A 26,998-nucleotide genomic window follows, 5' to 3' on the forward strand; every position below is an offset into this window, starting at 1 on the left:
CAATGGTGGACATCAGAGCTGCAAATGACACAGCGAGGAAGGAAAGGGGGGAATGGCACAGGAGGAAAAAGAGGTGTTATTCCATGATGATGCGGCTGTGCTCCCTGAACAAGGCTAATGCCCCCCCCCCCATGCTCTCTGGACTTCATTTACATATGGATAAAAGGCAATTTCTTCAAAAACCATTGGGTGGATCAGAAAAATAAAGGTATTGCTGGAATAGCCATTGTAAAGGCTACATTACAGTGTCACCAGATAAAAATGCAACTTTCCAATAGACTATCTTTAAGGAAACTCTTCCGATACATCTTAAAGTAAATACTTGTATTCGATATAAGATAATCATATTTACTATTGTCCCTTGAACCTCTCAGTGACCCGCACAATACGCCGTATATTACAGAGGATGGAGGAAAATACAATCCTTTAATAGCAATAACATTTCATTGTAATCTGCTGTATTTATCTCTTTGTTATTCTCCCTAGAGATACATTGGAAGGAGGGGGGTATTAATGGGTTTGCTATAGGAGCTGGAATTTTGCAAAGAAATGCTGCCATATAACTGCTGACTAACATATTTTATTATGTTGCCTACCCAAGCATCTGAATGTAGCAGCAGTATATTACACAATGTAGCGTATGTGTCACTTCTAGCAATTGAAAACTCTGAAATTTCTTGAAAATGAAATAATTGCCTATGACTTGCTGATTTCATACAATGTAGGACGAATGATGAGGAAAGATCCAATAATTTCTTCATTTTTTTTAACGTAATCTGGCCATACACATTAGATTTTAGACTGTCATCACTGAGCTGTGGTTGGGTGGTCGTACGGCCAACTGTCCCAAACACATGAACAACCACAAACCTTCCAATCAACGTTCAACTATCCCAACAAACACTTGGAAACCTAACAGATGAAAATCAATTCTATCCAATGAAGTGCTGAAAAGAGGAAATGAAGGACACTGTGCTGGTGTTATTAGTACAAACACAGGTCTCAGTATAAAGCACCCGCAGGTCTGTCAGTCTAGCCCATACACAACTAATCACATCAGAAAAAAAATTCAACAAAATATGTTTTGGTTCTGACCAAATGGTTGTCTGTATGGGGTGAGCGTCAGGTTTATGTATGACCAACCAACAACAGACAGGCCGGCCAGCAGTCTAAAGTATAATGTATATGGCCAGCATGAGTCTTACAGCAAGAACAGGATCCTCACAAACCACAAAATCCCATATAGCTTGTATCAGTGACGTAATTAGGAATGGCGGGGCCCCGTGGCGAACTTTTGACATGGCCCCCCCCCCCCCCCGACGCTGGAGACCTCGACCAACTGACCCCTACCGCCACCCCCAACACCCCCCACGAGCGCATTTCTGCGCACACTATAATACCCCATATTGGCCCCTGCACAAAGTATTATGTCCCCATACTGGCCCCAGTACACTCTCCCATTGAAATCAATGGAAGCATATACGGCCCGCAAAACACACGGCATATACTGTATGTTCCACATCACGCGGCACGTTACTCCGTGTTAACTCCCCCTAAGTCTCTGTCTGCTTTTGTACAGCACAGAAAAGCTTGCCCATACACATTATTATTAGAGATGTATATGTGTTATTTATCATTGAAGTGTAATGGCATCCAAACCTTTTCTATGGCAGCCATTTGCCATCCATTTTTTTTCCCCAAACGGAAGTATGAACTGTATATTAAAAACATGATGTGACCCTAACGTAAACTATACTGGTGACAGCCACAGGTGAGATGTGTCCATTAGGGGCCTTATTGTATCTCGGGGTATCAGGCTCTATTTTGATCCACTTTATGGACCATGGAGCTCCATTAAATTCTATAAGTGACAGAGTTAGAGACAGAGAATACAGGGACATAGCCATATGGGATTTGGTGGTAGCAGTCACTGCTTGGCCCTGGACTCTAAGGCGCCACCAATGGTCCCTCTGCCACATAAAATATAGGTTAAAGGGATAATGTCACTCCTTGAGGAGAGACCACCTTGTCAGGTGTGTGGAGTCTTACAAAGTCATTTTAGCTCCAGTGTGGGGGGTTATGGGAAGAATATGCAAATCTGTTTTCCAAGATGTAAATAGAGAAACAGTGCCTCTGTATGCTGCCCTCTAGGGGAAGCTCCATTGAACATCATGCCTAGCTTTCCCACAAGCCTTTGCTGCAATGATGCGGGATTTGGCCAAGTCAGTATCTTAGCTGTGGACAGCGCTGACCTCTGACAAGTCAGTTCTCCCTAGCCTGTGCTGATGAGGTCCAATCAGATCGAAACAGCGCTGTCCACAGCTGGGATACTGACTTGGCCAAATCCCGCATCATTGCAGCAAAGGCTTGTGGGAAAGTCGGGCATGATGTTCAAGGGAGCTTCTCTGAGAGGGCAGCATACAGAGACACTGTCTCCCTATTTACCGTACATATTGGGAAACAGATTTGGATATTCTTCACATAAAATATACTACTATTCTAAAAGGAACAAGGCAGGTAGGGACCCCAATATAAATTTTGCATAGGAGCCCAGGACCTACAGCTTCACCACTGAGACAATAGTATAGGAAAAAGATAAAATAAGCAGGCCTGTGTGCTATCCGCGAACATGTGAATGAGGGTTTGCAGGCAGCTATTTATTCGGAGCAGGCGTTCCTACAAACATTCATTTCCCATAATTGTCCTAATTATTAGCCCCTGTAATAGGGCTTTTGTAAGGGCCATGCCCTGTGCAGACATATCAACCAAGTTTATGGTGCAAGTAAAAGTGTCCATGCTGAAATGAAGGTGAAGGTCGGACCCCCAGTTTGGAGGCTGAACTTTTCATGTGCTCAAAGAACCCAAAATGTAGATACAATAAGTATAAAAGCACCTTGTGCAGCCCGTACAGGCGGTATTTCTCGGGTGCATTTGCAGTGATTTCTTCCCCCCATGTTCTCCCCACTCCATGACCTATAAATCCAGCCCCATGACAGAGAACATGCCTTCTGGAAGCCTGATGGCATCTGCAGGAATATTTATTGTATTTTCACTGCTAATAAGCGTGCACATTCCAAGGTAGCATTTATAAAGCACACAGTGATGTATGGCGTCATGTACGGAGCAGCTTCTCGCAGTGTTTATATTCTGTAAACCGCTCCACCATTCATTCATAACAGCCAGCCAAGCGCGGCCAGAACACTGTACAAAAGGCATAATTATTTCCAGCTGTCAGTGTTAAATTATGCTTGTCGCAAAGTGCTAATAAAAATCCGCTCATGAGATTGTGTTTAGATCTGTTTTTGGGGGCTGTCAAATAACCAATTAAAAGCTGTTACATTTGGGTGAATTACCGCACCTTGTTCCGAGTCAGATCTGTAGCCTCTCTGCTCCTGCAATGACTACTGACAAGAACAATGGATTACATTTTTCTTAAGAATGACTGTATTGACGCCTGCGTTTGCTATTTGCACCGCTATTCCATTTATTTATCTCCTGTTGCTTCTATGGGAACATATTATAGTGCTGGACAGAGATTGACATCACTCAAGTCAGACTCTGTTTCCACAATGAAATTTTCATCAAACATATTTATTCACGCTCGGTTCATACTAGTGTCGCCTCTCCGTTGTTTGGGCTTGTCAGCGAACCTGAACAGCAGAGCAATGGACCGCTAAACAGCAGTAACACGTGGAGTCCGGCGGACCAAATTGACTATAATGGGGTCCATTGGGTGAAGCCAGCAGAGGAAAAAGCCCTCCATGCTGGACTGTATCCATCACCGATTTTAAGGCAGACACTACGATGGATGGGGACTCCGGTGCAGATGTCAACGTAGCCTTATTCCACAGCACATTACAGACATGAGCTTGTAGAGCTATCAGTATAGAGGGTGGAGAAAACTGGCGTACTGGAGGAAACCCACACAAACAAGGGAGAGAATACAAACACCATGCAGATGTTATCATTGGGTGAATTTGAGCCTAAGATTTGAGCACTGCGTGGCCACTATGCTCATACATACAACCATGCTTGAGCCAATTTTGTAGTTACACCATTACATACACAGAAACCTCACATAACACTCTTGCAAAAAAAATAGCCCGAAAAGACTTCACAGTACCACATGGAAAAAGCACAAGTTAATGCAAGAAGACAATAATCAACCAATATATATAAAAAATGTATCAAATATTTTATTACACATTAAATAGCAGATTATTATTAAAAACAATAATGTACAGCAGGGCAGATGGATTTAAGCCAAAGACATACACAGATAGACACATAGAATAAAGAACGTGGGTTCTTATGCTAGACCATGTAAGATGAATAAAGGTAAGTATAGTAGCATAGAATAACACTTGTATAAATATAGCAAGGCTACAATAGTGCCAACCGTAAAATACTGTTGGCAAAAAACAACCCTCCAAAAATATGTCCCTATAGATGTATAACTGTATACTAATATTTTGTAACTATAGCATAAATAGCTGAGGACATATAGGAGGAGACAAATACAATATGTAAAGTGTGAGGTAAACTACATAGATATTGCTCCCATCAATAAGGAATATAGATTACATATGTAATCACACTACAATGCAGCCAAAGCTATGTACATACAAAATACAAATAGCTCCTATAAGGCAATCAGCCAAATACCTGGAGTCATGTCTCCAAATAAAGGTCAGCTAGCAGCCACGATAGAATACTAACAGATAGGTAGTCGGACCACCCCAGCCAATTTTGTAACAATCCAATTAACCTATTATTAGTATATATATATATATATATATATATATATATATATATATATAGTGGACAAATCAACCTCATAGAGGAAGGCTTTCTGCTTTTTATGCCTGACTTTCCATCGGGCGGCCCGAGCCATCCTTACACTACATGGATGGTCATTGGTCATACTTCACATTTGTAAAGGCCCATACTGGGAGTGAACATATAGGAAGGCACAGCAAGTATTACAGCAATATCAAAGCAAACTGCAGACTCCAGGGAAGTAAAAACGGATGTAAAAAATAAACAAAAATCCCACAAGTAGACCCACCCTGTAAAATGAAACCTTTGTTACTGACTAAACCCCTCTGCACATAAAATAAACATTTGCTATAGGCCAAGAACCTGTCAGATTGATTTGGGACACCAAACCACCACAGGTCCTTATGGACTGTAGGCTTAGGGTCCCAAATAGTCTTGTTGTAAAGCTTTCTGCGCCTGCATTGAACCTGTACTTGTATTGGACTCGTCTGCAATGCTCTTGGTGCCTTCATGGTTGTTCATTGAAGCCAGGGAAGTACATCTCAGCTTCACCGCGCATGCACCTGACGTCTGACGCATGCGCAGTGAATCCATGTTGTTCATTCCCCGGCTTCACTGAACAACCATGCAGCTGTCGGGAGAACAGAAGCTAAGTAAGTATAATGGGATTTTTTTTTTAATGTGAATGCAGACAGCTCTATAACAGGGCTATGTGGGACACTAAACTCCTTGTCCATAAGAATTGGTGGTTTCTTGTCCAAAATTGACTGGACAGGTTCTCTTTAAACCTGCCATATACAGTACAGGTATCCTTATATACTTTCTTGGGCAGGGTACAGTTTCCAAATGACAGACCCCCGGAAGACCCTTTTATAGTCAATGGGGTTCGCCACTGTTTTAGTGATATGCCTCTCTATTGTTCGGGTGCCCTGACAGATCTGAGCCAGCGCTAGTGTATGGCATAAACCAACTGTTTTGTGACTGCCCTTGATGGTCAAGGCCCGTAGACTACCAACTATAAAGGAGTCCGGGCGACAGTATGGTTGGAGCAGTATATTCGGTGTGCTGCTCCTTTACATAGTCTATATACATTGTAACACATTGGACATAGCTGACATTCCAGTCTTATTTCTCCTTGAAGTCGGTGAGCTTACAACAGGAAATTCCTTTCACAGACTTTGTCAGGATGATTCATTTATCTGTGCAGATGATACCATCAGAGAGCCATAACGGCCCGGGCTACTGGATATGGCACATTGACAGCGATGTTACCAGCCTGACTCATGGAAACCAAAAAAGCCATTGTCTGAGTAATGCAACAACTTTAAGATCAGATTCCAAAGCACATGAGAATTCGGGTTACTTCACCTCTAAAACAATCTACAGATGAAGATGAGCTTCAAGGGCTTTTCTATTTTTTCTTGTTCAATAGACATATTGCCTAGAGAGAATGACTAGTGGCTGGGGGAATGTGTGTCTGATCTTCATACATGTGATATCTGTGACCATCAGTGTGCTGAAAAGTGAGAGACTGCTGCAAAGAAATCTCCTACAGAAAACAGGAAGTCTCTGCATATTATATGGCCTAGTGGTCAGAGTCAGAACTGCAGGATTTTTAGGATTTTCTTTAAATAAAAATAACTTGCAGGAGGACGTGGCTTCGCACGGGTATGTTTCACTTTTTGTTTGTGTAGTGGCCCTATAAGAATTGCCCAGTTTTTCACTCGTGTATTTTGTATGTCGTTTGTGTGTGTGTCTCTGCCCACGACTTCATCTGCGGGTTGTTGGTGTGGATGAACCGCCTATATTCAGCAAATTGCTGCCGTCGATGGTTTGCCTGCTCCGGCATTTTGGCAGCTCTTGTTTCTCGCACCGTGCCTGTGATTGTCCCGGCAACTCAGCAGCTCGCTGGGATGCCATATAATGAGCGTGTTGTTGGCGTTGATGATTCGCCTGCTACAGCATTTCGGAAGCTGAACTCATTACTCGCGCTGTGCCTGTGATTGTTCTGGCATCTCAGCAGCTCGCTGGGACACCATACAATGAGTGTGTTGTTGGCGCCAATGATCCCTGTCAGCTCCGCTTGAGGAGAACTCTGTGATTTCTGGCTCCTTCATAGCTGTTGTTGTTTTAGAATTTTGGGCAACAAATTAGATTTTCTTTTTCCCAACATGTTTAAATGTAGTAAACGGCCAATTTGGATTAAAGGTGTTTCCAGTGTGCCAGCACTGTCTGGAGCTGATCGGATAATATGCAAATGCATGTACAGAATGGACTGAGGGTTAGCTGAGTGTTTATACAGAGAGATAACAGACCTGGGACCTGAGATAAGCTGCTGCAACAGCAGTGTAACATAGTATGTGACCATAAATTCATAACAGTCGTGAAGCCATGTCATTTACCGGGATAAAAAGTAGCCGATGTGTTACTCCAGGTTACAGACTATCATTTTTGCGTGATTGAGTAACAAACATCCAAACTTACATTTATATATAATATATAATATAATATATAATATATTTATATTATATTTATTTATTATTTATTTATTTATATTTATTTATTTATTTATTATTATTTATATTTATTATATTTATTTATTTATATATAATATATATTAGTATAGTATTAGTATAATTCGTATATTAGTATTAGTAGGATTAGTAGGATAGGATAACATGGAAACATTTTGAAAGTCCTTACCAATAATTGATTAAAAAAATAAGTCATTTTCTGGTCACCTTTAAGCTTTTTTTTTTTTTACTTATCCTATCTTACTTCCAATATTGGGGTTAATGAATATTGTGAGTCAGTGCATATATATATATACCAGTGCCACGTGGGCATATCAGTATATACATAATACATAAACTCATCTATATCTACAGTCTGTACATTAGAGATGTCACCCTTAGTTAAGATCCACAATGTGCCCCATTGACCATCTAAATACATTAGTGAGGATTTTTTAGACAATTATGTTATACTAGAGGGAGGACGCGGCTTCGCACGGGTATATTACATGTTATGTTTGTGTAGTGGCCCCATAAGAATTGTCCAGTTTTGCACTGGTGTATTTTGTATGCTGTTTGTGTGTATGTCCATAAGCGTCATGTGATTATGTGTATCTCATTTTGGATGTCAGTGAAAAACCTGTGATCAGTTGTTATGGATACCTGGAGTAAAGCTGTATCTAATCCTTCCCCGTGTAGTACTGTGTTTAGATGCAAGTATCCAATCCTTGTTGGTGTGGTACTGTGTGCAGATGCACATATCTAATCCTCCCCGTGTGGTACTGTGTGAAGAGGCGCGTATCTAATCCTCCCCGTGTGGTACTGTGTGAAGAGGCGCGTATCTAATCCTCCAGTAAGTGAAACTGTGTGCAGACGTGCATATCTAATGACTCTGGCGTGCGGTACCGTGTGCAGATGCGCGTATCTAATACTCTGGCATGTGGTACTGTGTGCAGATGCACGTATCTAATCCTCCCCTGTGTGGTATTGTGTGAAAAGGTACGTATCTAATCCTACGGCATGTGGAACTGTGTGTAGACGTGGGTATCTAATCCTACGGCATGTGGTACTGTGTGCAGACGTGCGTATCTAATCCTACGGAATTTGGTACTGTGTGCAGACGCGCTTATCTTATCCTCTGGCGTGTGGTACTGTGTGCAGATGCACGTATTTAATCCTCCCCCGTGTGGTACTGTGTGAAGAGGCGCGTATCTAATCCTACGGCATGTGGTACTGTGTGCAGATGCGCATATCTAATCCTATGGCATGTGAACTGTGTGTAGACGCGCGTATCTAATCCTCCCCTGTGTGATACTGTGTATGAGACGCGTATCCTATTCTCTGGCTTGTGGTACTGTGTGCAGAGACACGTATCTAATCCTCCAAAGTGTGGTATTGTGTGAAGAGGCGCGTATCTAATCCTTTGGCGTGTGGAACTATGTGTAGACACGCGTATCTAATCCTACTGCATATGGTACTGTCTGCAGACGCGTGTATCTAATCCTATGGCGTGTACAAATGTGTGCAGACGCACGTATCTAATGCTCTGGAGTGTGGAACTGTGTGTAGACGCCTGTATCTAATCCTTCGGCATGTGGAACCGCGTGCAGACGCGTGTATCAAATCCTTCAGTGTGTGGAACTGTGTGCAGAAATGCGTATTTAATCCTCTGGTGTGTGGGACTGTGTGGAGACCCGTGTATCTAATCCTCTGGCGTGTGATACTGTGTGCTGATCTGTGTATCTAATCCTCTGGAGTGTGGAACTGTGTGTAGACGCCTGTATCTAATGCTTCGGCATGTGGAACCGTGTGCAGGCGCACGTATCTAATCCTATGGCATGTGGTACTGTGTGCAGAAGTGCGTATTTAATCTTCTGGTGTGTGGGACTGTGTGCAGACCCATGTATCTAATCCTATGGCGTGTACAACTATGTGAAGACACGTGTATCTAATCCTCCCCTGTATGGTATTGTGTGAAGAGGCGCGTATCTAATCCTACGGCGTGTGGAACTGTATGTAGACGCGCGTATCCAATCCCCCGGCATGTGGTACTGTGTGCAGATGCGCGTATCTAATCCTATGGCATGTGGTACTGTGTAGACGCGCGTATCTAATCCTCCCCCGTGTGGTACTGTGTGCAGACGTGCATATCTAATCCTTTGGCGTGTGGAGCTATGTGTAGACGCGCGTATCTAATCCTACTGCATGTGGTACTGTGTGCAGACGCGCGTATCTAATCCTCTGGAATGTGGAACTGTGTGCAGACGCGTGTATCTAATCCTATGGCGTGTACAAATGTGTGCAGACGCACGTATCTAATCCTCTGGAGTGTGGAACTGTGTGTAGACGCCTGTATCTAATCCTTTGGCATGTGAAACCATGTGCAAATGCACGTATCAAATCCTTCAGTGTGTGGAACTGTGTGCAGAAATGCGTATTTAATCCTCTGGTGTGTGGGACTGTGTGCAGACCCGTGTATCTAATCCTCTGGCATGTGATACTGTGTGCTGATCTGTGTATCTAATCCTCTGATGTGTGTATCTCAGTTTGGATATCAGTGTTGTATTGTGCATGTGGAGTGACCGTGTGTATTGCAGTTGGAATATGAGTGAAAGACTTGCAGGTTTGTATTGGCTAAGGGGGGGGGGGGCACTGTATTTGGAATGCTGTATCTCAGCAACGGTACGTCCGAGCGAGTTGGAGTCTCGTCTTAAACCTTCCCGGATACCTGAAGTATCTCTGTACCAAATTTGGTGAAGATCGGTCCAGTCGTTTGGTTCGCATTAGAGTACAGACAGACAGACGGACAGACAGACAGACAGACAGACAAGAATTCATTTTTATAAGATAGGGAGATAACCCGGTTAGGAACGACCCAGAAGACAGTAGACGTTGTCCCATTTACAGCAGCCATGGGATGAATGTGGGGTCATGTCTGGTCCTAGAGGTATGTGATCCACTGGCCACAGAGCGAATCACCTGTCAAAGGGACACATTCCATATGTGCACCCCCAGGGGCCATGAAGGTGACTGGTCTCCTACTGTCCAATATCTATACACAGGTCTAAGCACATTGATGCTATACATCATAATTACTGCTGGATTGTTAGTGAAACAGTCAGCAAGGGTCAACTACTGTTCTTGTATGGTGTCTGACTGGGGTCCTATTGGTCATGCTACAATCTCAATGTATTCACTGGGTAATGTGATCTGCACACTGTAGGATTATATTATTTGTGCCCTACAAAGTTCTTCATAAGGAAAAGGGGGTCAGGTGAAAGTATTGTACAGGGCACCCTCCAACCTGAGCCCAATAGAGATGAGCGAACAGTGTTCTATCGAACTCATGTTCGATCGGATATTAGGCTGTTCGGCTTGTTCGAATCGAATCGAACACCGCGTGGTAAAGTGCGCCATTACTCGATTCCCCTCCCACCTTCCCTGGCGCCTTTTTTGCTCCAATAACAGCGCAGGGTAGGTGGGACAGGAACTACGACACCGGTGACGTTGAGAAAAGTAGGCAAAACCCATTGGCTGCCGAAAACATGTGACCTCTAATTTAAAAGAACAGCGCCGCCCAGGTTCGCGTCATTCTGAGCTTGCAATTCACCGAGGACGGAGGTTTCCGTCCAGCTAGCTAGGGCTTAGATTCTGGGTAGGCAGGGACAGGCTAGGATAGGAAGGAGAAGACAACCACAACAGCTCTTGTAAGAGCTAAATTCCAGGGAGAAGCTTGTCAGTGTAACGTGGCACTGACGGGCTCAATCGCCGCAACCCAGCTTTCCCAGGATCCTGAATGGAATACACTGTCAGTGTATTCCCGTATACCCGATATATACCCCGATACCCGTTCCAACGGTGTGCCCCCCCACCTTCACCCCAGAAATACCCTGCAAGTCCCCTAGCAATAGAATTGGGGCTATATACACCCACAATTTTTACTACTGGTATACAGTGCCATTGTCTGACTGGGAATTCAAAGAATATATTGGGAATACAAATACCCTCATTTCTTGCTACTGCCATATAGTGCCAGTGTCTGACTGGGAATTCAAAGAATATATTGGGGTTACGTGCACCCACAATTTTTACTACTGGTATACAGTGCCATTGTCTGACTGGGAATTCAAAGAATATATTGGGGTTATAAATACCCTCATTTCTTGCTACTGCCATATAGTGCCAGTTTCTGACTGGTAATTCAAAGAATATATTGGGGTTACGTGCACCCACAATTTTTACTACTGGTATACAGTGCCATTGTCTGACTGGGAATTCAAAGAATATATTGGGAATACAAATACCCTCATTTCTTGCTACTGCCATATAGTGCCAGTTTCTGACTGGTAATTCAAAGAATATATTGGGGTTACGTGCACCCACAATTTTTACTACTGGTATACAGTGCCAATTTCTAACTAGGAATTCAAAATGCGCAAGGCTCCCGGAAAGGGACGTGGACGAGGCCGTGGGCGAGGTCGGGGGAATGGTTCTGGGGAGCAAGGTAGCAGTGAAGCCACAGGGCGTCCCATGCCTACTCCTGTGGGGCAGCAAGCATTGCGCCACTCCACAGTGCCAGGGTTGCTTGCCACATTAACTAAACTGCAGGGTACAAACCTTAGTAGGCCCGAGAACCAGGAACAGGTCTTGCAATGGCTGTCAGAGAACGCTTACAGCACATTGTCCAGCAGCCAGTCAGACTCTGCCTCCTCTCCTCCTATTACCCAACAGTCTTGTCCTCCTTCCTCCCAAAATTCCGAAGCTTTACAGAACAATAACCCAAACTGTCCCTGCTCCCCAGAGCTGTTCTCCGCTCCTTTCATTGTCCCTCAACCTGCCTCTCCACGTCACGATTCCACGAACCTAACAGAGGAGCATCTGTGTCCAGATGCTCAAACACTAGAGTCTCCTCCATCTCCGTTCGATTTGGTGGTGGATGACCAGCAACCCACCCTCATCGACGATGATGTGACGCAGTTGCCGTCAGGGCATCCAGTTGACCGGCGCATTGTGCGGGAGGAGGAGATGAGACAGGAGTTGGAAGAGGAAGTGGTGGATGATGAGGACACTGACTCGACCTGGACAGGGGGGATGTCAAGCGGGGAAAGTAGTGTGGATGTTGAGGCAGGTGCAGCACCAAAAAGGGTAGCTAGAGGCAGAGGCAGAGGTCAGCAGCTTAGGCGAAGCCAGGCCACACCCGGAATCTCCCAAGATGTTCCAGTTCGTACCCAGCCCCGAAAAACTCCCACCTCGAGGGCACGTTTCTCGAAGGTGTGGAGTTTTTTCAAGGAATGCGCCGAGGACAGATATAGTGTTGTCTGCACAATTTGCCTCTCGAAATTGATTAGGGGCTCTGAGAAGAGCAACCTGTCCACCACTTCAATGCGCCGTCATTTGGAATCCAAGCACTGGAATCAGTGGCAGGCAGCAACGGCAGGACAAAGGCCGCCTGCCGTTCACGCCACTGCCACTGCCTCTGCCACTGCCTCTGCCTCTGCCACTGCCACTGCTGACTGTGCTGGCGATGCACTCCAGAGGACGAGCCAGGACACCACTTCATCTGCCTCCACCACTTTGTTGACTTCTACCTCATCCTCCCCTGGTCCTGTCTTATCTCCTTCTCCTGCACCATCAAAGGCACCATCAGGCGTTTCTTTACAACAACCCACCATCTCTCAGACATTGGAGCGGCGGCAGAAATACACTGCTAACCACCCACACGCGCAAGCCTTGAACGCCAACATCGCTAAACTGCTGGCCCAGGAGATGTTGGCGTTCCGGCTTGTTGAAACTCCCGCCTTCCTGGACCTGATGGCAACTGCGGCACCTCGCTATGCCGTCCCTAGCCGTCACTACTTCTCCCGGTGTGCCGTCCCCGCCTTGCACCAGCACGTGTCACTCAACATCAGGCGGGCCCTTAGTTCCGCGCTTTGCACAAAGGTCCACTTGACCACCGACGCGTGGACAAGTGCATGCGGACAGGGACGCTACATTTCACTGACGGCACACTGGGTGAATGTAGTTGAGGCTGGGACTGCTTCCCAAACTGGCCCGGTGTACCTCGTCTCCCCGCCTAACATTCCTGGCAGGGACACGAGAAGAACACCCCCCTCCTCCTCCTCCTCTACCGCCTCCTCCTCCGCCACTGCCTCCTCCTCCGCCACCGCCTCCTCCTCCGCTGTTAGATTGACCCCAGCTACGAGTTGGAAACGTTGCAGCACTGGCGTTGGTAGACGTCAGCAGGCTGTGCTGAAGCTGATCAGCTTGGGGGACAGACAGCACACTGCCTCCGAGGTGAGGGATGCCCTCCTCGATGAGACGGCAATATGGTTTGAGCCACTGCACCTGGGCCCAGGCATGGTCGTTTGTGATAACGGCCGGAACCTGGTAGCAGCTCTGGAGCTTGCCGGACTCCAACATGTTCCATGCCTGGCCCACGTCTTCAACCTAGTGGTGCAACGTTTCCTAAAGAGCTACCCCAATGTTCCAGAGCTACTGGTGAAAGTGCGGCGCATGTGCGCCCACTTTCGCAAGTCGACAGTAGCCGCTGCTAGCTTAAAATCTCTCCAGCAACGCCTGCATGTGCCACAACACCGGCTTTTGTGCGACGTCCCCACACGCTGGAACTCAACGTTTCAGATGTTGAATAGAGTGGTTGAGCAGCAGAGACCTTTGATGGAATACCAGCTACAAAACCCTAGGGTGCCACAAAGTCAGCTGCCTCAGTTTCACATCCATGAGTGGCCATGGATGAGAGACCTTTGTGACATCCTACGGGTCTTTGAGGAGTCCACAAGGAGGGTGAGCTCTGAGGATGCGATGGTGAGCCTTACAATCCCGCTCTTGTGTGTTCTGAGAGAATCCCTGATTGACATCAGGGATAACTCAGATCACACAGAGGAGTTAGGGATAGCATCCGATCCGTCACAGCTGGAGAGTAGGTCCACACATCTGTCCGCTTCATCGCGTTTAATGGAGGAGGAGGAGGAGGAAGAGGAGGAAGAAGAGTTGTCCGATGATGTGATGGTGATACAGGAGGCTTCCGGGCAACTTCGAATCGTCCCATTGTTGCAGCGCGGATGGGTAGACATGGAGGATGAGGAGGAAATGGAGATTGAACTTTCCGGTGGGGCCAGAGGAGTCATGCCAACTAACACTGTGGCAGACATGGCTGAGTTCATGTTGGGGTGCTTTACAACCGACAAGCGTATTGTCAAAATCATGGAGGACAACCAGTACTGGATCTTTGCTATCCTTGACCCCCGGTATAAAAACAACATCTCGTCTTTTATTCCGGTAGAGGGGAGGGCCAATCGCATCAATGCTTGCCACAGGCAATTGGTGCAGAATATGATGGAGATGTTTCCAGCATGTGACGTTGGCGGCAGGGAGGGCAGTTCCTCCAGTAGGCAACCAAGTTCTCACCGGTCCACACAAACGAGGGGCACACTGTCTAAGGTCTGGGACACCTTGATGGCACCCCCTCGCCAAAGTGTCGCCACGGAGGGTCCTAGTGTCACCAGGCGTGAGAAGTATAGGCGCATGTTGCGGGAATACCTTTCCGACCACAGCCCTGTCCTCTCCGACCCCTCTGCGCCCTACACGTATTGGGTGTCGAAGTTGGACCTGTGGCTTGAACTTGCCCTATATGCCTTGGAGGTGCTGTCCTGTCCTGCCGCCAGCGTCCTATCTGAGAGGGTGTTCAGTGCAGCCGGTGGCATCATCACTGACAAGCGCACCCGTCTGTCAGCTGAGAGTGCCGACCGGCTCACTTTGATAAAAATGAACCACCACTGGGTAGAGCCGTCATTTTTGTGCCCACCTGTGTAAAGCACCCCAACATGAAACTCCATGTCTGTACTCAACCTCTCCAATTCCTCCGCATCCTCATACTCATCCACCATAAGCGTTGCACAATTCTGCTAATACTAGGCTCCCTCCACCCTGATTTCCCCCAACTCTGCTGGTTAGAGGCTCCCTCCACCATGAATTTGCCCAAACTGGGCTGTTTAGAGGCTCCCTCCACCATGAATTGGTCCAAACTGGGGTTTTTAGAGGCTCCCTCCACCATGAATTGGTCCAAACTGGGCTGTTTAGCGGCTCCCTCCACCATTAATTGGTCCAAACTGGGCTGGTTAGAGGCTCCCTCCACCATGAATTTGCCCAAACTGGGCTGTTTAGAGGCTCCCTCCACCATGAATTTGCCCAAACTGGGCTGGTTAGAGGCTCCCTCCACCATGAATTGGTCCAAACTGGGCTGTTTAGCGGCTCCCTCCACCATTAATTGGTCCAAACTGGGCTGGTTAGAGGCTCCCTCCACCATGAATTTGCCCAAACTGGGCTGGTTAGAGGCTCCCTCCACCATGGATTGGTCCAAACTGGGGTTTTTAGAGGCTCCCTCCACCATGAATTGGTCCAAACTTGGCTGTTTAGAGGCTCCCTCCACCATTAATTGGTCCAAACTGGGCTGGTTAGAGGCTCCCTCCACCATGAATTGGTCCAAACTGGGTTTTTTAGAGGCTCCCTCCACCATGAATTTGCCCAAACTGGGCTGTTTAGAGGCTCCCTCCACCATGAATTGGTCCAAACTGGGCTGGTTAGAGGCTCCCTCCACCATGAATTTCCCAAAACTTGGCTGTTTAGAGGCTCCCTCCACCATTAATTGGTCCAAACTGGGCTGGTTAGAGGCTCCCTCCACCATGAATTTGCCCAAACTGGGCTGTTTAGAGGCTCCCTCCACCATGAATTGGTCCAAACTGGGCTGGTTAGAGGCTCCCTCCACCATGAATTGGTCCAAACTGGGGTTTTTAGAGGCTCCCTCCACCATGAATTGGTCCAAACTTGGCTGTTTAGAGGCTCCCTCCACCATTAATTGGTCCAAACTGGGCTGGTTAGAGGCTCCCTCCACCATGAATTGGTGCAAACTGGGTTTTTTAGAGGCTCCCTCCACCATGAATTTGCCCAAACTGGGCTGTTTAGAGGCTCCCTCCACCATGAATTGGTCCAAACTGGGCTGGTTAGAGGCTCCCTCCACCATGAATTTCCCAAAACTTGGCTGTTTAGAGGCTCCCTCCACCATTAATTGGTCCAAACTGGGCTGGTTAGAGGCTCCCTCCACCATGAATTTGCCCAAACTGGGCTGTTTAGAGGCTCCCTCCACCATGAATTGGTCCAAACTGGGTTTTTTAGAGGCTCCCTCCACCATGAATTGGTCCAAACTGGGCTGTTTAGAGGCTCCCTCCACCATGAATTTGCCCAAACTGGGCTGGTTAGAGGCTCCCTCCACCATGAATTGGTCCAAACTGGGCTGGTTAGAGGCTCCCTCCACCATGAATTTGCCCAAACTGGGCTGTTTAGAGGCTCCCTCCACCATGAATTGGTCCAAACTGGGTTTTTTAGAGGCTCCCTCCACCATGAATTGGTCCAAACTGGGGTGTTTAGAGGCTCCCTCCACCATGAATTTGCCCAAACTGGGCTGGTTAGAGGCTCCCTCCACCATTAATTGGTCCAAACTGGGCTGGTTAGAGGCTCCCTCCACCATGAATTTGCCCAAACTGGGCTGTTTAGAGGCTCCCTCCACCATGAATTTGCCCAAACTGGGCTGTTTAGAGGCTCCCTCCACCATGAATTTGCCCAAACTGGGCTGGTTAGAAGCTCCCTCCACCATGAATTGGTCCAAACTGGGTTTTTTAGAGGCTCCCTCCACCATGAATTTGCCCAAACTGGGCTGGTTAGAGGCTCCCTCCACCATGAATTGGTCCAAACTGGGTTTTTTAGAGGCTCCCTCCACCATGAATTTGCCCAAACTGGGCTGGTTAGAGGCTCCCTCCACCATGAATTGGTCCAAACTGGGTTTTTTAGAGGCTCCCTCCACCATGAATTTGCCCACACTGGGCTGGTTAGAGGCTCCTTCCACCATGAATTGGTCCAAACTGGGGTTTTTAGAGGCTCCCTCCACCATGAATTTGCCCAAACTGGGGTGTTTAGAGGCTCCCTCCACCATGAATTTGCCCAAACTCTGCTGGTTAGAGGCTCAATCCACCCTGATTTTCAAAACAAATGTTGGTGCCAACCTCAACTTACTACAAGGGCCAAATTCACTGCTGGTGACAAGCTCTCCTCACTGCAAGTGCCAAATACACATGTTTCAAGGTGTTTTCCTACTGTCAGAGAGGTGGTATTGAGTGTGTAAAGTGTGTAGTTGTTAGGCTGTGATGTTGGGGTAATAGAGGGTCTTTGGTGTGTTAGATGCCCCCAGACATGCTTCCCCTGCTGTCCCAGTGTCATTCCAGAGGTGTTGGCATCATTTCCTGGGTTGTCATAGTGGACTTGGTGACCCTCCAGACACGGATTTGGGTTTCCCCCTTAACGAGTATCTGTTCCCCATAGACTATAATGGGGTTCGAAACCCGTTCGAACACACGAACATTGAGCGGCTGTTCGAATCGAATTTCGAACCTCGAACATTTTAGTGTTCGCTCATCTCTAGAGCCCAACATGATCACTAGGAGAATTATCAGGGGTTCCTGTATGATCAACATGTTTGAATTACTAATGTACTTATGGGTCTGTGCAGTCCTTCAGGCTCATAATTGATGTTTACTAACATATTCCCAGACATGTAGATCCATAGCTACTTGGAGGAAGAGTATTATGCCCCATAGTGGCCCCTGCACACAGTATTATCCCCATAGTGGCCCCTGCACACAGTATTATCCCCCATAGTGACCCCTGCACACAGTATTATGTCCCATAGTGGCCCCTGCACACAGTATTATCCCCCATAGTGACCCCTGCACACAGTATTATGTCCCATAGTGACCCCTGCACACAGTATTATGTCCCATAGTGGCCCCTGCACACAGTATTATGTCCCATAGTGGCCCCTGCACACAGTATTATGTCCCATAGTGGCCCCTGCACACAGTATTATGTCCCATAGTGGCCCCTGCACACAGTATTATCCCCCATAGTGGCCCCTGCACACAGTATTATCCCCCATAGTGACCCCTGCACACAGTATTATGCCCCATAGTGGCTCCTGCACACAGTATTATGTCCCATAGTGGCCCCTGCACACAGTATTATGCCCCATAGTGGCCACTGCACACAGTATTATGTCCCATAGTGACCCCTGCACACAGTATTATGTCCCATAGTGACCCCTGCACACAGTATTATGTCCCATAGTGTCCCCTGCACACAGTATTATGTCCCATAGTGGCCCCTGCACACAGTATTATGCCCCATAGTGGCCCCTGCACACAGTATTATGTCCCATAGTGGCCCCTGCACACAGTATTATGCCCCATAGTGGCCACTGCACACAGTATTATGTCCCATAGTGACCCCTGCACACAGTATTATGTCCCATAGTGACCCCTGCACACAGTATTATGTCCCATAGTGTCCCCTGCACACAGTATTATGTCCCATAGTGGCCCCTGCACACAGTATTATGCCCCATAGTGGCCCCTGCACACAGTATTATGCCCCATAGTGGCTCCTGCACACAGTATTATGTCCCATAGTGGCCCCTGCACACAGTATTATGCCCCATAGTGGCCCCTGCACACAGTATTATGCCCCATAGTGGCCCCTGCACACAGTATTATGCCCCATAGTGGCCCCTGCACACAGTATTATGCCCCATAGTGGCCCCTGCACACAGTATTATGCCCCATAGTGGCCCCTGCACACAGTATTATCCCCCATAGTGGCCCCTGCACACAGTATTATGTCCCATAGTGGCCCCTGCACACAGTATTATGTCCCATAGTGGCCCCTGCACACAGTATTATGTCCCATAGTGGCCGCTGCACACAGTATTATGTCCCATAGTGGCCCCTGCACACAGTATTACACCCCATAGTGGCTCTTGCACACAGTATTATGCCCCATAGTGCCCCATGGTGGTAGTGGTAGGCTCCCTTTAATCACATTTTAAGAACATTTCATCTAACAGTAAATTTTTGTCTACAGAAGAATGAAAATTGTTGTCTTAACTAAGTATATTATGACATAGCTTAGTCTCCAGCATAATATAGCTATGATTTTTTTTCCTGTCATCTGTAGCATACTTTAAGCTTTGTAGAACTAAAGAGAGTCATGTAAGTACTTGCACCGAGAATGTGGCTGGGAATTCCATTAGCTGGAAAATTTCATTGAACATGGCAATGTCCGCACCAGACCCGAAGAGATGGTACAGTATTACATACACTGAGTCAAATATGTGTGACTTGTGAAACTGAACAGATAAAAATGCTAAAAAAATATTCCAAATATTTGTGGAAATTGTTGTAAGACCGATCATCACAAGGAACGAAACTCACTCATAGCTGGGAGGTTTAGTCATGAGAAAAGGAGGTGGAAGGAGGTTCCCTCAATAATGTCTGACCCCGCTGAATATCAGTCATATGCTGGAGGTAGTCAGACTCTGTAAGACTCTGTACAGGCTGCATGTACATCCTATTAATATTATAAATGTGAAAGTTTGTGAGTTCGGATGTTTGTTAGTCAATCACGCAAAACCCGCTCGACCGATTTGGCTGAAATTTTCCACAAACATAGTAAATACACCCGATTGCGCAATAGGCTACTTTTCGTCACAATAGCGCACATACGTTTTTCCCAGGACCCCCACAAAACCCAAACTCACATCACCATCTCTGCAATCTCACACACTTTGGACCATAGCAAGCCACAAAATTCATATTGCCCTCTACAGCCTCGCCCCTAACCCCACACAATCTCATATACATATACTTTACCACTTTGCCCCTCACCTTAACGATACTCCAGGAGGCTCTCTTTAACGCTCCGGAGCAGCCATGTTTGCCACTCTGACAATCCGCGACACCGCCCACCCATGTCAATACCCCTAGGCGGTCTAATAAATGCAAAAAAAAAATTAAAAACAAAAAAAAAAAGGATTAAAAATTCAAATCACGGGGGCGTGGCCTAGCTATGGCGGTGTGAAGTCGCACGCACTGTGAGCTCCTCTCTGGTTTCCCCTCGGGCTGCCCAGCACACCTCTCCAACCGGCCTTTTACTTACCTCCTCATGGGGAGAAACCGCCGTGGACCCTCTCGATCCTCCTCATAGCCGCCGACGATGTCTGCTACAGCCGCGCTGCACTCCTTCTTCTCCGCTCCGGGTGCCGCGCTGTCCGGATCCAAGATGGCGACCGCTGTGTCTTCACGGCCTGCAGCGATCCCTCCTTCTCCCGACAGCCCGCCTCCTCGCGGCGCCGGCCGTGGCATCGCTCCCTCAGATCTCCAGGCTGCTCCTCTGGCTTCCAGCCCCGGCCAGGGCTCAGTGGGGGATCGGATCCAGGACTCCTACCTCCCTTCATCTGCCGGTGTCCCACAGGATCTTCTAGGAGGTACCTCCCCCTCCCCCCTTGCCTCTTCCTCTGCTATGGACGCTGACTGGCCTCCACTGTCTCCCTCCTCTGCCCAGATGGCTCTCTCTGGGACCTTCAGCACTCCTGTTCTCCCTCCTCAGCCTTCCATGACTCAGGGCTCTGGATTGGGGTTAGCTTCCCCTGACCCTACGTCCCCATGGCTACTTGCCGGGCCTCCTCTCCTACATATGTCTACTGGCGGCTCCTCTACTCTACCTCCTAACAACAATGGGGGTGATATGGACACTCCAACCCCCCGCGCCCCTGTGGCCTCTGCTGAAAATTTGAGTTTGGGGGATGCCTTAGGGGAACTACGCCGCCTCTCTGCCACTCTTGGCTCCAGGCAGACATGGAGGCTTATGTTTTGCGCCTGGAACAATCGTATAAAGCTGAACTGTCTGCTGTCTCATCTTCTGTCCGGCGCCTCGAGTGCCGTGTAACCGCTGTTGAATCTTCTGCTTCCTCCACATCTGAGCAGCTAGCTGTGCAGGACTCTGTTCTTCAGGCTCATGCCCGCCAACTTCAGCATTTGACTGATACTATGGACGATCTGGAGAACCGTAATAGGCGGAATAATATCCGTGTTCGGGGCCTCCTGGAATCTGTCGATCCTAATCAGCTGGATGGTGTCTTACGATCTGTGTTCAATTCGCTTTTGGGTGTTCCCCTGGATTCTCCCCTGGAACTTGATCGCGCGCATCGATCGCTGGGCCCACGCACACCCGACTCTGATGTTCCCCGGGATGTTATTTGTCGGGTCCACCGTTACCAACTTAAGGAGGCGATCATGCGAAAGGCCAGGGACTCGGCCCAGATTCTTTACAAGGACTATCCTCTGACGCTCCTCCCGGACCTCTCACGGCTCACTCTGGCTAAACGTCGGGCCCTCAAGCCCCTGTTGGATGTCCTGACTCATCATCGTATTTCATATTCATGGGGCTTCCCGTTCCGTCTGCAGGTCCGTAGGGAAGGTCGTCTCCTGACTCTCCATCGCCCGGATGAGATTCCTTCCTTCATGCTGGCTTTGGGCTTACCTCCGGTGGATATCTCCAGTTGGCCTTCTTTTTTTGGTTAATCCTCCAATTCCTCCACCACCGAAAGCTCAACGTAAATCCCGTAGTTCCGGGCGCCCGCGCTCATCTGCCTCCTCCAGCACCCCCGTGGCGCGAAGCCCTCCGTGATCTGGGACTACAGCACTTTTCTTCCTGCTCTTGCCGATATGGACTGACCTCAGCTAGGGGGTCGACTTTTCATGCCAGTATTGGTGCCTCTTTGTATGCACCTGTATTATGACGTATTGTACTTTACTCTTACATTTTGTTCTATTGTTCCATTTCGTTTTTCTTTTCTCTGTTTCTTTCTTTTAAGTCCGGTTGGATTGGTTATGCTATTGTAGATTGCTGTTGTTTCCTTATTTTTGCCCGGGGCCTCCTGGGGAGGGGCGGCACCGTTCTTAGAAGGCTCGTCTCCTACCGGGGGTCTCGCTCTACTGTGTGGTGCGAGTGTGGTGTTTCTTTGTCACCTTTCCCCACTTTTTCTAGGGAGGTGTTACCTCTCCCACGTGGTGGTGGTTTGTTTGTATTGTTTAGTTTTGTTTTCTTTCTTCCTGTTTGTTTTCCCTGTCCTTGTCTGATCTCGTGTCCTCCTCTTGTTCTCCTTTGTCCTTTGTCTTAGGGGTTTGCCGTCTTAGGCATGGCCTCTGTCAATCTGTGTTCATTTAATGCGAGGGGTCTCAATGTGCCCCAGAAACGCAATCAAATTTTATTTCATTTTCATAAATCTCGTTCTCATATTTTAATCCTTCAGGAGACCCACTTCCGGAAGGATCACATTCCTGACATCCGCAATAGGCATTATCCCACATGATTCCACAGCACCAACCCGTCCTCTAAGTCCAAAGGGGTGTCTATCGCCCTGCATCGCTCGTTGCAGCATGAGGTGATGGATTCGGTTCTTGATCCCGAGGGCAGGTATGTCTTCCTGAAACTACGCATTGGTGGCACAACAGTTACGGTCGCGGGGTGCTATCTTCCCAATCAGCAGCAGATGGTGTACTGTAGGTCTCTTCTGAGCAAATTGGCTGACTTTAGTGATGGGGTGGTCCTCTTAGGGGGAGACTTTAGTTTTGTTCTTGACTCGGCGATTGACACTTCCCCCCCTCGGGCGATTTGAGCGCCAGCCCAGCTTCGTAAGCTTCGGTCCTCCCTTCATTCCCACCGCCTCGTTGATGTCTGGCGTCTTCTTCACCCGCTGGGTCGAGATTACACTTATCATTCTCCAGCCCACGGTTCGTATGGTCGTCTGGATTTTTTTCTGGTTAGCCACCATGCTTTATCATGGTCCCCGTCTGCGCAGATCGGTTCGGTCCTGTGGTCTGACCACGCTCCAGTTTTTCTCTCCCTTGCAATTCCGGGCCTTTCTTCGCGTCCCTTTAATTGGCTCCTCAATGACGCCCTTCTTAAAGACGCAACATGCCGGACTGTGATTTCGGACACTATTCGTAATTTTGAGACTGACCATGCGCAGGATCCGACCCCCCTCCGGCTGCGATGGGAAGCTCTTAAATGTGTTCTCCGTGGCGTTTTCATACAGCATGGCTCGCGCCTCAAAAAGGAGCGGTCAGCCGGGATAGCCTCCCGTCTTGCCCGCATCCGTTCTTTGGAACTTGAGCATAAGCGGACCTTGGCGTCCTCCACACTCAACGAACTTCTCAATGCGCGGGAAGACCTCCGCTCTTTCCTGGATGAGATTTCTATCCGCCAACGGGACCGGTTAAAAAGACACTTTTACGAACATGCCGACAAATGTAGTCGCCTTCTTGCTAGGCGCCTTCATCCCCGCCTCTCAACGACCTATGTCCCATGCATCCGGGACCGCATGGCGCGTTTAGTTCATGATCCCCCCTCCATAGCGGGCGCTTTTCGCGAGTTCTTTCATGATTTGTATAATTTGAAGGGTCATTATGCCGACCTGGACCCGGAGACTGCCCTGACTAAGATAAGGGAATATGTGGCGTCTACTGCCCTCCCTACTTTGGATGTGGATGATAGGTCTGCCCTCGACTCTCCCTTTACCGAGGAGGAGCTGACGGAGGCTATTCAGTCGTCCCCTTTGGGCAAATCCCCGGGCCCGGACGGTTTTACCCCTCATTTCTTTAAAACTTGCAAGGCTCAGGTAGCCCCCCTCCTCCTTCGTGTGTTTAATAGTCTGGATGCGGATACTCCTTTCGCGAGTCAGTCTCTTTCTGCTTCAATTGCGGTTCTTCCTAAACCAGGTAAGGACCCCCATTGTTGCGCGAGTTATCGCCATATCTCTCTCCTCAATATTGACATAAAACTTTACGTGAAGCTTCTGGCGAATCGTCTTTCCCTCTGATGCCTCGCTTGGTCCACACTGATCACGTGGGGTTCATCCCAGGCCGGGAAGCCAGGGACAACATCTGTAAGACTCTCTTAGTTACGGGTGCCGCGCGCTCCAGGGGTACTCCCTTGTGCCTCTTGTCTATCGACGCCGAGAAGGCGTTCGACCGCGTTCATTGGGACTTTCTGCGTGCCACCCTGGAACAAGTGAATGTTGGCTCCGGTTTCTTGCATAAGGTCCTGTCCCTATATGGCGACGCCTCAGCGCGGGTCCGGGTTAATGGCCTATTGTCTGATCCCTTTTCTGTGCGTAATGGTACTAGACAGGGCTGCCCCTTATCTCCTTTACTTTACGCCCTTGTAATGGAGCACCTGGCGGTCGCGCTTCGATCTCGCACGGACGTCTCGGGTCTTCCACTGGCCCAGTCTCAGGTTCGCCTAGCTCTTTGTGCTGACGACTTATTACTTTATGTTGCTCGGCCGCACGACTCCTTTCCCGCGGTCCTTGATGAGTTTCGACGATATAGTAATGCCTCTAATTTTAAAGTCAATCTTTCCAAGAGCGAAGCCCTTAGCATTTCCCTCGCACAGTCGGAGGTTTTGCAACTGGCTGCTAGTTACCCCTTTAAGTGGCAGCCCTGCTCTATTAAGTATCTGGGAGTTCAGATTCCTGCCGACCCCTCTGCCTTGGTTGAGTTGAATTACCTCCCTCTGCTCGAGAGAACTGCTGTCGATCTACGGGCGTACGGGTCTCTGGGGTTGTCTTGATTCGGCCGCATTAATGCTTTAAAGATGGACGTCGTGCCCAGGTTCCTTTACCTTTTCCAAGCCCTTCCGATCCCTGTGTCTAGGCGTTACTTTAAGACTCTTCAGTCGATGTTTGGTAGATTTGTCTGGGGCTCCTCACGTAGTAGGATTAAATTCCGGACCCTTGCTCGTCGTAAGACTAATGGGGGGGGGGGGCTTCCTGACCCTTTCTTATATTACCGCTCGGCGATCCTGCTCCGCCTTTTCGACTGGCGTTTTCGGGCTCTGGATAAACAATGGGTCTCCATTGAGGCGGAGCTTCTCTCTGCCCATCTTGCCTCTCTTCCGTGGATCCCCTCTCATTTTCGGCCGGCCTTAACTCACGTCTCTCCTCTTTCTTCCCACTTTCTGTCCACTTGGGATTCCGTCTGCTCCTCTCTCTCCCTTGCCAAGGTCCCGGGTCGCCTGACGCCTCTGTTTCGGAATGGTATGTTTCCCCCCGGCCGCACCGCTCATCATTTTCTTTGTTGGTCCGTTTTTGACGATGTCCGTCTGGGGTCCATTGCTGGGTCCTCTGCTCTGCCTCCTCTTAGCCTGCTACAGGCTTCTTCCCCTGACTTTACATTGTCTTGGTTAGAGTACAACCAACTTGCTTCTTTTCTTCGTCGGTTCTCTTTGCAGCCCATCCTCTCTGCTGCCCTGACTGCTTTGGAGTCCGAATTCCTCCGTTCCGGGGTGCCGACTAGGGTTCTTTCCGCTCTTTATGACATTCTCCTTATGGCTTCTGCCCCCGATCTTCCCCCCTTTACCAAAGCTTGGGACTCTGATTTGGGCCACCGTTTGTCTGCTGCTGATTGGGAACGTTCCTTTCTGTTGACTCACAAGCTGCCTTTGCCCTGTAGTGCACAGGAGAAAAACTATAAAATCTTGTCCCGTTGGTACCGTTGTCCGACCCTCTTGCATCGCATCTTCCCCTCTGTGTCGGACGAGTGTTGGCGCTGTGGTTCAGCTGTGGGTTCCTTCCTCCATATCTGGTGGGACTGCGGAAAGATTCAGGAGTTTTGGTCATCTGTCTTTTCCCTGTACTCTAAGGTCAGTGGTCGCTCTGTGTCCCCATCCCCTCAACTGGCCCTCCTCTCTCTTATCCCTGGTAAAATTTCTAGGGTCAAAGGTGACTTACTACGCCATTTTCTGACGGCCGCCAGGACGGTCATTCCACGCCATTGGCGTAGCTCGGTGGTTCCCTCCCTGTTGGAGTGGCTCCAGGAATTCCTCCTCATTAGAAGGATGGAGGCTATTGTAGCGGAGGACCTTGTGGATTCGTCTAAGTTCGAGACCCTCTGGCGGCCGTGGATTGGGTTCCAAGATTCGACTGAGTTCTCTTCACTTTTTCCTTAACCCTTTTTTCCGGTGGTTCCCCTTTTGGGGTCTTTAAGTGTCTTTCGTCCCACTTTTCTTCTTCTGTCTCGCTCTGTTCCTTTCTTCTAAATTAGATGTTGTTCTCCTTCCCCTCCTTTCGTTTCCTGTCCTCGTGGTGTCTTGTCTTCCCCTAGTTCTGTGTTGTTCTGGTATCGCTCTTGGGGCCGTGTTGTGTCTGCAGATTTTCTTTTTGATTTGTTTTGATTTGTGTTCTGCTGGCACTTCTGCCTCTTGTTTGGCCCGTTTAGGGCACTATTTTGCCGTTTTCCTGTTATTGAACTTGCTTTTGGTTCGTCTTCTTTTTGTTATTTTGTAATGTACTGTGCTTCTGTTTCTTTATTTTGAAAATTTCAATAAAATTCAGTTTACACCTAAAAATTCAAATCACCCCCCTTTCCCTAGAACACATATAAAAGTAGTTAAAAACTGTGAAACACATACATGTTAGGTATCCCCACGTCCGAAATCGCCCGCTCTACACAGCTATACAAATATTTTTCCTGTTCGGTAAACGCTGTAGCGGGAAAAATGGTCAAAAGTGCCAAACCGCCGTTTTTTCACTGTTTTGAGTCTGATAAAAATTGAATAAAAAGTGATCAAAGCAATAACATTTCCTGAAGATGGTAGAACTACAAAGTACACCCAGTTCCGCAATAAAAGACGCCATATACATCCCCGTACATGCACGTATAAAAAAGTTACGGCTGTCGGAATATGGCGACTTTTCAAAAAAAAATTTTTTAACAGTTTTGGATTTGGTTTTAAGGGGTCAAAAT

This window comes from Leptodactylus fuscus, chromosome 3 (assembly GCF_031893055.1).
Source record: "Leptodactylus fuscus isolate aLepFus1 chromosome 3, aLepFus1.hap2, whole genome shotgun sequence".
NCBI classification, from domain to species: Eukaryota; Metazoa; Chordata; class Amphibia; order Anura; family Leptodactylidae; genus Leptodactylus; species Leptodactylus fuscus.